The sequence below is a fragment of the Petromyzon marinus genome, unplaced genomic scaffold (assembly GCF_048934315.1).
Source record: "Petromyzon marinus isolate PM22_M1 ecotype Great Lakes invasive population unplaced genomic scaffold, UKy_Petmar_22M1.pri1.0 PM_Scaffold_582, whole genome shotgun sequence".
Taxonomy (NCBI): domain Eukaryota; kingdom Metazoa; phylum Chordata; class Hyperoartia; order Petromyzontiformes; family Petromyzontidae; genus Petromyzon; species Petromyzon marinus.
The window spans coordinates 22,533-35,456 of record NW_027423593.1 but is presented as its reverse complement, the minus strand read 5'-3'; the positions used below and the strand labels follow the sequence as shown (position 1 = coordinate 35,456).

General features: G+C 50.8%; 1 long non-coding RNA gene across 1 annotated transcript; it reads left to right on the top strand.

The window, feature by feature from the left end:
* The first annotated feature begins 7,382 nt into the window (after positions 1-7,382).
* LOC142923698 (uncharacterized) lies at positions 7,383-10,291 on the top strand. Its single transcript, XR_012940792.1, has 2 exons — positions 7,383-8,396; positions 8,999-10,291. It is a non-coding gene; the product is annotated as an uncharacterized LOC142923698 (long non-coding RNA).
* Positions 10,292-12,924: the final 2,633 nt, after the last annotated feature.

Genomic DNA, 12,924 nt, shown 5'->3' with positions numbered 1-12,924 from the left:
TGAGGTGAGTGGGGTGAGGTGAGTGGGGTGATTTGAGTGGGGTGAGGTGAGTGGGGTGATTTGAGTGGGGTGAGTGGGGTGAGGTGAGTGGGGTGAGGTGAGTGGGGTGAGGTGAGTGGGGTGAGGTGAGTGGGGTGAGTGGGGTGAGGTGAGTGGGGGTGGGGTGAGGTGAGTGGGGTGAGGTGAGTGGGGTGAGGTGAGTGGGGTGAGTTGAGTGGGGTGAGTTGAGTGGGGTGAGGTGAGTGGGGTGGGGTGAGGTGAGTGGGGTGAGTTGAGTGGGGTGAGGTGAGTGGGGTGAGGTGAGTGGGGTGAGTGGGGTGAGTGGAGTGGGGTGAGTGGAGTGGGGTGAGTGGAGTGGGGTGAGGTGAGTGGGGTGAGGTGAGTGGGGTGGGGTGAGGTGAGTGGGGTGAGGTGAGTGGGGTGAGTGGAGTGGGGTGAGTGGAGTGGGGTGAGTGGAGTGGGGTGAGTTCGGTGAGTGGAGTGGGGTGAGTGGAGTGGGGTGAGTGGAGTGGGGTGAGTGGGGTGAGGGGAGTGGGGTGAGGTGAGTGGGGTGAGTTGAGTGGGGTGAGGTGAGTGGGGTGAGGTGAGTGGGGTGAGGTGAGTGGGGTGAGGTGAGTGGGGTGAGGTGAGTGGGGTGAGTGGAGTGGGGTGAGTTGAGTGGAGTGAGTTGAGTGGGGTGAGTTGAGTGGGGTGAGGTGAGTGGGGTGAGGTGAGTGGGGTGAGGTGAGTGGGGTGAGGTGAGTGGGGTGAGTTGAGTGGCGTGAGTTGAGTGGGGTGAGTTGAGTGGGGTGAGTTGAGTGGGGTGAGGTGAGTGGGGTGAGGTGAGTGGGGTGAGTGGAGCGGGGTGAGTGGAGCGGGGTGAGTGGAGCGGGGTGAGTGGAGCGGGGTGAGTGGGGCGAGGTGAGTGGGGCGAGGTGAGTGGGGCGAGGTGAGTGGGGCGAGGTGAGTGGGGTGAGGTGAGTGGGGTGAGGTGAGTGGGGTGATTTGAGTGGGGTGATTTGAGTGGGGTGAGTTGAGTGGGGTGAGTTGAGTGGGGTGAGTTGAGTGGGGTGAGGGTAGTGGGGTGAGGTGAGTGGGGTGAGGTGAGTGGGGTGGGGTGAGGTGAGTGGGGTGAGGTGAGTGGGGTGAGTGGAGTGGGGTGAGTGGAGTGGGGTGAGTGGAGTGGGGTGAGTGGAGTGGGGTGAGTGGAGTGGGGTGAGGTGAGTGGGGTGATTTGAGTGGGGTGAGGTGAGTGGGGTGAGGTGAGTGGGGTGAGGTGAGTGGGGTGAGGTGAGTGGGGTGAGTGGAGTGGGGTGAGTGGAGTGGGGTGAGTGGAGTGGGGTGAGTGGAGTGGGGTGAGGTGAGTGGGGTGAGTGGAGTGGGGTGAGTGGAGTGGGGTGAGTGGAGTGGGGTGAGTGGAGTGGGGTGAGGTGAGTGGGGTGAGGTGAGTGGGGTGAGGTGAGTGGGGTGATTTGAGTGGGGTGAGGTGAGTGGGGTGAGGTGAGTGGGGTGAGGTGAGTGGGGTGATTTGAGTGGGGTGAGGTGAGTGGGGTGATTTGAGTGGGGTGATTTGAGTGGGGTGATTTGAGTGGGGTGATTTGAGTGGGGTGAGTTGAGTGGGGTGAGTTGAGTGGGGTGAGTTGAGTGGGGTGAGGTGAGTGGGGTGAGGTGAGTGGGGTGAGGTGAGTGGGGTGATTTGAGTGGGGTGAGGTGAGTGGGGTGAGGTGAGTGGGGTGAGGTGAGTGGGGTGATTTGAGTGGGGTGAGGTGAGTGGGGTGATTTGAGTGGGGTGATTTGAGTGGGGTGATTTGAGTGGGGTGATTTGAGTGGGGTGAGTTGAGTGGGGTGAGTTGAGTGGGGTGAGTTGAGTGGGGTGAGTTGAGTGGGGTGAGGTGAGTGGGGTGAGGTGAGTGGGGTGAGTGGGGTGAGTGGAGTGGGGTGAGTGGAGTGGGGTGAGTGGAGTGGGGTGAGTGGAGTGGGGTGAGTGGAGTGGGGTGAGTGGAGTGGGGTGAGTGGAGTCGGGTGAGTGGAGTCGGGTGAGTGGGGTGAGTGGGGTGGGGTGAGTGGGGTGGGGTGAGTGGGGTGGGGTGAGTGGGGTGGGGTGAGTGGAGTGAGTGAGTGGAGTGAGTGAGTGGAGTGAGTGAGTGGAGTGAGTGAGTGGAGTGAGTGAGTGGAGTGAGTGAGTGAGTGGAGTGAGTGAGTGGAGAGAAATAAGCAGCTGTGAAAGTTTGGGATACCACTACTTGAAAAAACTTTACTGTACCATTGAAAATTAGTTTAATGTTTGGTTTGATTTAGAACATCTTTCCATTTATTGCTTAATTTGAAACCATAGTCTCGGTTGAAATTGTGTCCGTGTTTGTAAATCTGATTTGCCTCGAGGACAAATCTCTGATAAAAACCCATGGGTTTGCAGAGAACCTTGGTATCGGAGAAAACTACATCGTGATCACCCACAGCGTTGTAACAGTGGTCAGCTACGGCAGAATAATTCGTTCTGCCGTGTTTCAAATCTGATTTTTGCTCACGAATTCGGTCAGAGACATGTCGCTTCGTCTCCCCGATATAGCAGTCACCACAAGTGCAGCTCAATTTGTAAACCCCGGGGTACTGTAAGTCAGGAACGACATCCTTCACGTATGGGATCAGGTCACGGATTTTGTGTACTGTATTGTTTGTCATAACTACTACTGTTACTACCACACTGTAGTGTTATTATAACTATCATAACTACTACTGTTACTACCACACTGTAGTGTTATTATAACTAGTATAACTACTACTGTTACTACCACACTAGTAGTGTCATTATAACTATCATAACTACTACTGTTACTACCACACCGTAGTGTTATTATAACTAGTATAACTACTACTGTTACTACCACACCGTAGTGTTATTATAAGTAGTATAACTACTACTGTTACTACCACACTGTAGTGTTATTATAACTATCATAACTACTACTGTTACTACCACACCATAGTGTTATTATAACTAGTATATCTACCACTGTTACTACCACACTGTAGTGTTATTATAACTATCATAACTACTACTGTTACAACCACACTATAGTGTTGTTATAACTATCATAACTACTATTGTTACTACCACACCGTAGCGTTATTATAACTATCATAACTACTACTGTTACTACCACACCGTAGTGTTATTATAACTATCATTACTACTGTTACTACCACACTATAGTGTTATTATAACTATCATAACTACTACTGTTACTACCACACTCTAGTGTTATAACTAGTATAACTACTGTTACTACCACACCGTAGTGTTATTATAACTATCATAACTACTACTGTTACTACCACACTGTAGTGTTGTTATAACTATCATTACTACTGTTATTACCACACTGTAGTGTTATTATAACTAGTATAACTACTACTGTTACTACCACACCGTAGTGTTATTATAACTAGTATAACTACTACTGTTACTACCACACCGTAGTGTTATTATAACTAGTATATCTACTACTGTTACTACCACACTGTAGTGTTATTGTAACTATCATAACTACTACTGTTACTACCACACTGTAGTGTTATTATAACTAGTATAACTACTACTGTTACTACCACACGAGTAGTGTCATTATAACTATCATAACTACTACTGTTACTACCACACCGTAGTGTTATTATAAGTAGTATAACTAATACTGTTACTACCACACTGTAGTGTTATTATAACTATCATTACTACTGTTACAACCACACTGTAGTGTTGTTATAACTATCATAACTACTACTGTTACTACCACACTGTAGCGTTATTATAACTATCATAACTACTACTGTTACTACCACACCGTAGTGTTATTATAACTATCATAGCTACTACTGTTGCTACCACACTGTAATGTTATAGCTATCATAACTACTACTGTTACTACCACACTGTGGAGTTATAACTATCATAACTACTACTGTTACTACCACACCGTATTGTTATTATATCTAGTATAACTACTACTGTCACTACCACACTGTAGTATTATGACTAGTATACTACTGTTACTTCCACACCGTAGTTTTATAACTAGTATAACTACTACTGTTACTACCACACGTAGTGTTATTATAACTAGTATAACTACTGTTACTACACCACTGTAGTGTTATTATAACTAGTATAACTACTACTGTTACTACCACACCGTAGTATTATTATAACTAGTATAACTACTACTATTACTACCACACCGTAGTATTATTATAACTAGTATAACTACTACTGTTACTACCACACCGTAGTGTTATTATAACTAGTATAACTACTACTGTTACTAATACTGCTACTGTTACTATCACACGGTAGTGTTATTACAATTATAACTACTCTTACTAATATTACTTCTGTTACTACCACACCAAAGTATTCATATTACTGCAGTTACTACCACACCACAGTGTTATTACTACGGTTAATACAGCACTACCACTTAGCCGCATCACACGTGTACACTCACGTATACACTCACGTATACACAGGTGTACACTCACGTTTACACTCATACACACTTGTACACTCAACAACAACAGACCGCCATTCCCCACTAAGTGGCGGTGATGTCACCATGGTGCCTCTGCCAGGCTAGATGCACTTGAGGCCACGTGACGTGTCGAAGGTTCGCTGACACAATGTCACGGGACACACCCAGATGCCATGCGTTGACTAAGATGCTTGGTGGATGCACCAGCTGTGTCCTTTACTGCGCCAACTTGCTGCATTTTATCCACCCAGCACTCCGTTCATTGTTGTGAGCGCCGCTCCTCTGCCCTGAGTTGTTGTTGGAGGGCGACTGCCTCCAACTGCCCAGTAGCGTCTTTCACGACCCTCCTCCATAGAGGTCGATCTTAACACCGCTGGTACCGGTCTTCAGCAAGTCCACTCAGCTTCACATCCTCCCATATTGCATCAGTCCATCTCTACTCCAGCCCGTTTCTTGCCCTTTTAACCTCTATAAATGGACAAACAAGCAACTTGGGCATGAGGTGGTGGGGCATGAGGGCTACATGACCCAGCAAATGCAGCGTTGCCTGCCGGAGGAGCTCATTAATGGGACTGTGTCGCGGTCTTTCAAGGACAATCCAGCCTGGTTAAACCAAGGATGGACCGTACGCAGGCCAGCCTAAATGTTTCTAACCAGCGCAGATGTTCCATGAGGGGTCAACATTTCACAAGTATAGAGAAGGAAGGGCATGGCTGTGGTTGAGATGATCCAAAGCTTCGTGTTGCGTAACAGACCATGAAGCTTCCACACAGCATTAAACAGCCGATGAATAGATAATGCCGCCTAACTGATTCAGAGTGAGACCTCTGCTGTCAAACCGGAGCTGGTCATAAGCACACTGCTTAGATATGGAAAACTCTCCACTTTACACTCTACAAATGCTCCATTGTAGATAACACAACAACAACCGCCATTCGCCACTAAGTGGCGGTGACATCACCACGGTGCTTGTGCCAGGCTATGTGCACCTTGAGGCCATACACACACGTGCACACTTGTACATTTACACACTTGTACGCAATTGCACACTCACACACATGTACACACGTAAAGACAAAGGTCTTGTAGCCTACACAGAATATTAGGTCAAGTGCCCACCTATCAAGGACGGCACTAAACACAAGGGAGGTGGTGTGACCAGCGCCATGGCTGGCCGCCTTCGTCTCCCCCTTGCTGACGTTCACTACAAGCCACACCAGGTTCTCGTATTCATCTGAATCTAAGTAAGTTGGTAAATTTGTAAATGCGCAACTATTATAAGCCAGGTGATCACGAGGAGCGCACAGGGGATGAGAGATCGGTTCTGATGTTTGCTGTCGCCATTCTTAACCGCGCACTTGACTCGAACTCGGCTCGCCGGGTCCGTAGCGCGGTGCGCTATCCGCTAAGTGAGCGCCGATGCCGCGTCAGTTGTTTCTGTCACAGTTGTTGCCGCCACTGCTCGCACCCGTAGCCCTCATCGTCCTCCCCGTCGTCGTCGTTGTAGCGCAGCGACCCGGCGTCCCGTCTGGCGGCCGCCCGCAGCGGACGTCCCCGTACTTCCAGACCCTCGCCGTGGCCGAATCGCAGCGCCAGCGCCCCGAGCCGGCCTCCCTGAGCTCGCGGGAGGATCTCGACCGCTGGTAAAACGGTCGTGGCCGGCCCAAGTTCGAGTGCGCGCCCTCCCTTCTTACAGGTGGCCCAACTCGGATTTGGAGCTTGGGCAAACGTCCCCAATTCCCAATTCGGCAGCCTCTCACCACCGTTGTGACGGTTCAGAACTGGTTTCTAGTGCATTGCACACAATACCCGCTTGACCACTCGATGTCCGATCACGGCCACGATGCACCACTCCGCTACTCCTTCGGCAATCATCTGGCTCGACCACCTCTATCCATTCAGAGTGGTCTACATCGGCCGCTTCTACTGCCACCCATGCGCCCACCACTCGCTCTGCCTGCCTGTCAATTGCCTTCAACCCAATGGCTTTGAATACACCACACAGTCTCATTGGCTCTGGGAGAATAAGCAGGCCTGGGCTTAGTGCTTAGATAGGAGACTCCCTGGGAATACCGGGTGTTGTGGGCTGTGGCCACAAGGTGACTAGTCGAAGGCGTGCATCGATGGATTCTTGATTCCATCTATCCTTATCATTGAGGTGCATCCTCGTCGTATTCATGACGTTCTACTTGGTACCATTTCCTCCCACACGCACCACTCAATCCAATTGGCCAAACATTCCAATGTAGCGGGAGCCTCCTGATAATGTCTTGAGACTCAGTAAGGCTCTCCTGGGTAAACAGAAGGCAGCTTTAACATTTTGTCATTAGTCACCCTTTAACCCTTGTCTCTACACACCAACCTGCAGCATGTTCAGAACTCATCCAGCTGACTGTTCATCAGCCCACCTTGGCCACCTGCTCCCCGTCAGCTGTTCCCTAACTTGGCCATTCGTCCGAATCGGCTGGCAGTGATTCAGCACTTTGGAGGCAAGAGTTGGCCACTCCGTGCTGGCCACATCACCCCCTCATGTGCCGTTCCGGCCTTAACAGATGTTTGCTCGCAGCATTTGCCCCGGCGGCCTCTTGGGGCGATAGGAGGGATCTCTGTCCTCTTGAGTTGGTGACCGAGCGATCGTTTGAGTGACGCGGCTCCCTGCCCACACATCGCCACCGCAGAGCGCGGGTCACATGGCCCAGGATTAGGGCGAGCTCAGACTCGCGGTCGCACACAGGGAGCCAGAAGGAAACCCCACTCAGAAAGTGGAACGTATCGGCGACGTCCTCTTTGGTAACAAATGCCCTCCCTCTCTACTCCACTCCCATCACTTCTCACTTTCCTCATTCCGAGTGTGGCAATGTCTGACAACCCCTGTGTTTTCCCTGTCCCCAAATAGAATGTCAAGAAAGGCTCGGCATCCTCTTGAGCGAGTGGAAGCAGCCCATGAGGTGCGGTCTTGGTCGTGAAGCCCGTTGCGCTGACGCTACCGACGGCAGTGTCGCGCTTTTATTCTGCCCTCGGCTTCTTGTGGTGCTCACAAGGGGCCGGCATTCCACCGCACTCCCTCCCCAGCAACTCAACTACTCCCATTGCAAGGCCCACTATTCGATTCCGGATCAGATCATTTGTATGGTCTTGTTATCATTCGTATTGTTTCTCAATTATTCTCCGTTTAACGATTAAATGTAATAACTTGTTCAGTTTTGTGTGCTCTGTTAGCCACGGTCTCGCGTGGTAGGGGTGGCTCGCAAACCAACCTGCCGCACCGGTGTCACATTGACCATCACCACCATGGGCTTAAATGTCAAATATATTGAACGATTGGAAATAATAACTTCTCACGCATGCAACTCGGCGCTTTCATCAGGTGCGTATCGCGTGGCGTGATTAACAATCGTGCGGTTAGGGTCGAAGCTAGTTTTGTGTTGTTTATTAAAGTCGGGGCCATGGTCCGGTCGGCCCAAGTGCATGTAGAGTCTGGGCTCCGCTCGGTTCGGGGTACTGCCGGTGCACCCACGCTCGTGACGCCGGCACTGGTGTCTCTCCACAGCCCGAGCGAGCGCTACGAGGAGGAGATGGTGGTGCGAGCCGAGGCTCCCTGCCCACACATCGCCACCGCAGAGCGCGGGTCGCATGGCCCAGGATTAGGGCGAGCTCAGACTCGCGGTCGCACACGGGGAGCCAGAAGGAAACCCCACTCAGAAAGTGGAACGTATCGGCGACGTCCTCTTTGGTAACAAATGCCCTCCCTCTCTACTCCACTCCCATCACTTCTCACTTTCCTCATTCCGAGTGTGGCAATGTCTGACAACCCCTGTGTTTTCCCTGTCCCCAATTAGACTGTCAAGAAAGGCTCGGCATCCTCTTGAGCGAGTGGAAGCAGCCCATGAGGTGCGGTCTTGGTCGTGAAGCCCGTTGCGCTGACGCTACCGACGGCAGTGTCGCGCTTTTATTCTGCCCTCGGCTTCTTGTGGTGCTCACAAGGGGCCGGCATTCCACCGCACTCCCTCCCCAGCAACTCAACTACTCCCATTGCAAGGCCCACTATTCGATTCCGGATCAGATCATTTGTATGGTCTTGTTATCATTCGTATTGTTTCTCAATTATTCTCCGTTTAACGATTAAATGTAATAACTTGTTCAGTTTTGTGTGCTCTGTTAGCCACGGTCTCGCGTGGTAGGGGTGGCTCGCAAACCAACCTGCCGCACCGGTGTCACATTGACCATCACCACCATGGGCTTAAATGTCAAATATATTGAACGATTGGAAATAATAACTTCTCACGCATGCAACTCGGCGCTTTCATCAGGTGCGTATCGCGTGGCGTGATTAACAATCGTGCGGTTAGGGTCGAAGCTAGTTTTGTGTTGTTTATTAAAGTCGGGGCCATGGTCCGGTCGGCCCAAGTGCATGTAGAGTCCGGGCTCCGCTCGGTTCGGGGTACTGCCGGTGCACCCACGCTCGTGACGCCGGCACTGGTGTCTCTCCACAGCCCGAGCGAGCGCTACGAGGAGGAGATGGTGGTGCGAGCCGAGGCTCTGGTCAACTCCGGCAGGCGGCTGGTACAGAGGTACGAGCAGGAGAAGAGCCGTCTCGCCGACGGGCTGCTCCACCCACGCTCGCACGGATGGCCGGATGACGTCGCGTCCGCCGAACCACCGACCCGACGGACGACCCCCGCCCAGCCGCCAGCCCACGGGTACCCCCAACAAGTAAATCACCCGACAAGCATCATCCTGACCCACCGACCAAAAAAATTACAGACTGATAACTTGCCACCCCATCCAATGACCCCAAAAACACTTTCGCAACAATATATATGAACCCGACACCCGACTTGCCCACCCTCTGACTCTATAAGACACCGAGGCCAATACAATACAAAGGCAACGCAAAACTAGTTTAGCACCAATGGATTTGACTAAACCCACTCGTGCACAAGACCAGTTGAAAAACTATCCTGACATTTTTACAAATTAATACACACCTTGAGGAGGGGAATTCCTTAATCGGCATGCTCGAAGTGGTCGAGTGACACGGACGTATGTTCTCCTGTACGTGCATTACACGTAGTTATGTTCTCCTGTAAACGAGGGCTACTCCGAGGAAAATGTGCACAGCGCACGCTGCGCTCCCACGGTTTTGTCTTTATGATGAGCCGCGCTTTCCATGTCACAGCGATCTGCAGGTTCTGCGCTTGTTTAGCTTGAGGCTGTAGTCATCGCCGCGATGCCGCCAGGGAGTCTGCTGAGTGAGCTCCTGCGCCCCGTTATCAATCGAAGGCTCGCATCGACGAGCCGCGTGCCGTCAGGCTCGTTCGGAACAGGACTGTGGCTGGGAGGGCTCGGCGGGTTGTTTACAAGTTCTTGGGAGACGCCGCCGTGTTTACACAACCAATGGGGGAGCAACGTCGGCTCGGAATGAACTCGGCAAAATTATATCACTTGAGAGAGAAGGCTGCAGATTTGTGCGTGTCGTTGTCTCGTTACCAGCTTTTGGTGAACACTTGGGTGTCACGTGGTGCATTTTATCATTCTCGTGACAGACTGCAAAGGCTGAAGAAGAATTTCCTCACATCCGACATGACACAATATACGCACAGACACACGTAAAATGTACCCCCTGTACTTTCCAATATTCCTATAACCGTGCTTGATTCAAGACACTTATTACCTCTTTATCAGTGACACATTTAATAGTCATGATTTTTGCTGGCTGTTTTGTGTGTTTGGGTCTTTGGGACTGTCCGTGATGAACACAAATAAAATTAGTTCCTTGAGTGTAATCCCCTCCATATACGTAGGCTTTGTTCGGGCACTCCAGTTTGCTGCTACACACGATGACCAATTCAGCTCCTGCCCTCGCCCTCAGGACCCTCTTGGAAATGCAGCTTGAGACCACCAATCACTGCACCGCCACTCCCTGAATGCATGATATTGCAACATTGGTCAAAAATAAAATCCATTGCAGTCATTCTCAGCACAACAACGGATGAAGGCCCCTCCCGTACATCGCCTTCATAATGGGGGGTCATTTAACCATATTTCACCACGCTGGTGAGTGCGAGTTAGGAAAGCGTGGGTGCCGGTCAGTCCAGATGTCGCTCGCCACTGATGCGTGCCGTGGGTGGGAATCGAACTCGGGTCGACGGGTTTGTAGCGTGATGCGCGTAGCACTGCATCACCGCTTCCCAAACGCACGTATTGCACCATGTACCTGTACTGTGCGAAACAAGTGTTGGCACACGCGCATGTCCTCCTTTCTTACAATTGCTCTGACACTTCTCTGGATCCCCTTGCTGGCAGGTGCTCAAGTCATCCACTCGCTCACCATAGCACTCTCATGGGACAGCTGCAGGGAAGAGGTTTCTGATGGGGGCGGGGTGGTATCTTTTAAACAGCGCCAGGCACACCCCCAAATCTCCATTTCACAGCCTCGAGACGTTTTGCACATTTGTAGATGCAGGGCTTTACATTCCTCGCCCTACATTCCCCCCAGGATGCTACTGTAGGCTGGCTCGGAGTGGGAAATATCGGCGTAAGGCACTACCACTAGAGTGTAAGGTATGCCTTTCCATAATAATGTTTCATTATCGTCCTCATAATCTTATAAGTCTATAAACAGGTTTATACAAAATTATGAGGACCAAATAAAGAGAGATTGATGTGGCGTGGCAAAATAATTCCCGGTGCAGCAATCCGGAGCCGTTCCGGCTGAAAGTAAACATTGAGCGGCGCGATGGAGAGAAAGAGCAGTCTAATCACGAGAGACGAAGGAGCGATGAAGGGGCCGCTCCTACCCTTTGTAGCAAGCCTCCCTTTTCACGCCTCTGGATACTTCACTGTCTATCAATGCTCACAACATGCTCGATTCTTTCCTTGTTTTTTTATTCTCGTCGATTCTTTTGTATGGAAGCCCCCGTTTCAGTGAGCCCGGTGCTCTCCTCCATCCCGTAGGCATTAGGACGTGACTCGCCTCCTCCCGTGGAACGTCTGACCTCCATGCCCCTCCCTGCGCTCCGCTCCCACAATGCGCCCTCTCCTCACCAGTTCCCAAGTTCTCCATTCGGTGGCCACACTTCCCCTACAAGGTGAGCCTGCAAGCGGACCCGGGAAGCTGCGATTCTTCGTGAACTCGCCAGCACTTTCCTTCAGCATCTTTCTCTGGAGGCTTCCTGAAGTCCGGAGCTCCGGACTGATTAAGAAGCTGAGTCTGTCTAAACTCCTTTATTACCTAAGGATGATTCCTTCCCGCATTATTTTTTGTACGGTGTGGCCCAAAAGTCAGGACACATCAGGTTATTATTGTAGAGTGTGGCCCAAAAGTCAGGACACATAAGGTAATTTTTTTACAAGGTGGCCCAAAAGTCAGGAAACATAGGGTTATTGTACAGGGTGGCCTAAAAGTCAGGACACATTGATTTATTGTTCAGGGTGGCCCAAAAGTCAAAAGACAATTGGTTATTATACAGGGTCGCCCAAAAGTCTTGACAAGTCTCACACAGAGAGACATAGACTCACACTCAAACTCACTCACGCTAAGACCCAGAGGCATTGGGACCATGGAGACCAATAGATTTACATATAGCCTCACACCGAGACCCATCGAAACACAGAGACAATATACTTACACAAAGACACATAGACTCACAAACAGACTCAGACAATGGACTCTCACAGAGAAAAGACTCACACAGAGACCCATAGACATACACATCGACTCACACTGATACCCATCAACTCATACAGAGACCCAAAGACTCACACAGAGACGCATCCACTCGCTCACCCACTTATTCACTGCTTGTGCACCCACCCACTTACTTACCGACTCCCTCACAAGCTTACTCGCCCACTCGATCCCTCACCGACTCACACATCCACTCAGCCACTCACTCACCCACTCACTCACTCATAGACTATCTCAGAAAATCACCCACTCACACACTCAAATGCTCGCTCACCCAAACATTTACCCACTCATCCACTTGCTCAACGACACGTGCCCAGACTCACTCGCACCCAGTCTCATTCGCTCCCAGACTCACTCGCTCCCAGACTCACTCGCTTTCAGACACTCACTCACAGTTCTTGCTCAGAAGCTCACTCACCCACTAATTCAGAAACTAACTCAACCACCAAACCACCGACTCAAATAATTCCCTCGCTCATCCGCACCCACTCACTGACCTATTTCTGCATACATTCACTCTGCCACTCACTGGCCAACTCACTCACTCATCCACTCACTCAGAAACTCCTACAAACCCCGACCCATTCACTCAAAAACTCACCTTCTCACTCACCCACCCATTCACCCACTCACTCATCCAATAACTCACTCACTCATTAAAGTACTCACTTACTCACCCATTTTCTCAGCCACTCAATCGGAAACTCACTTACCAACTCGCTCAGA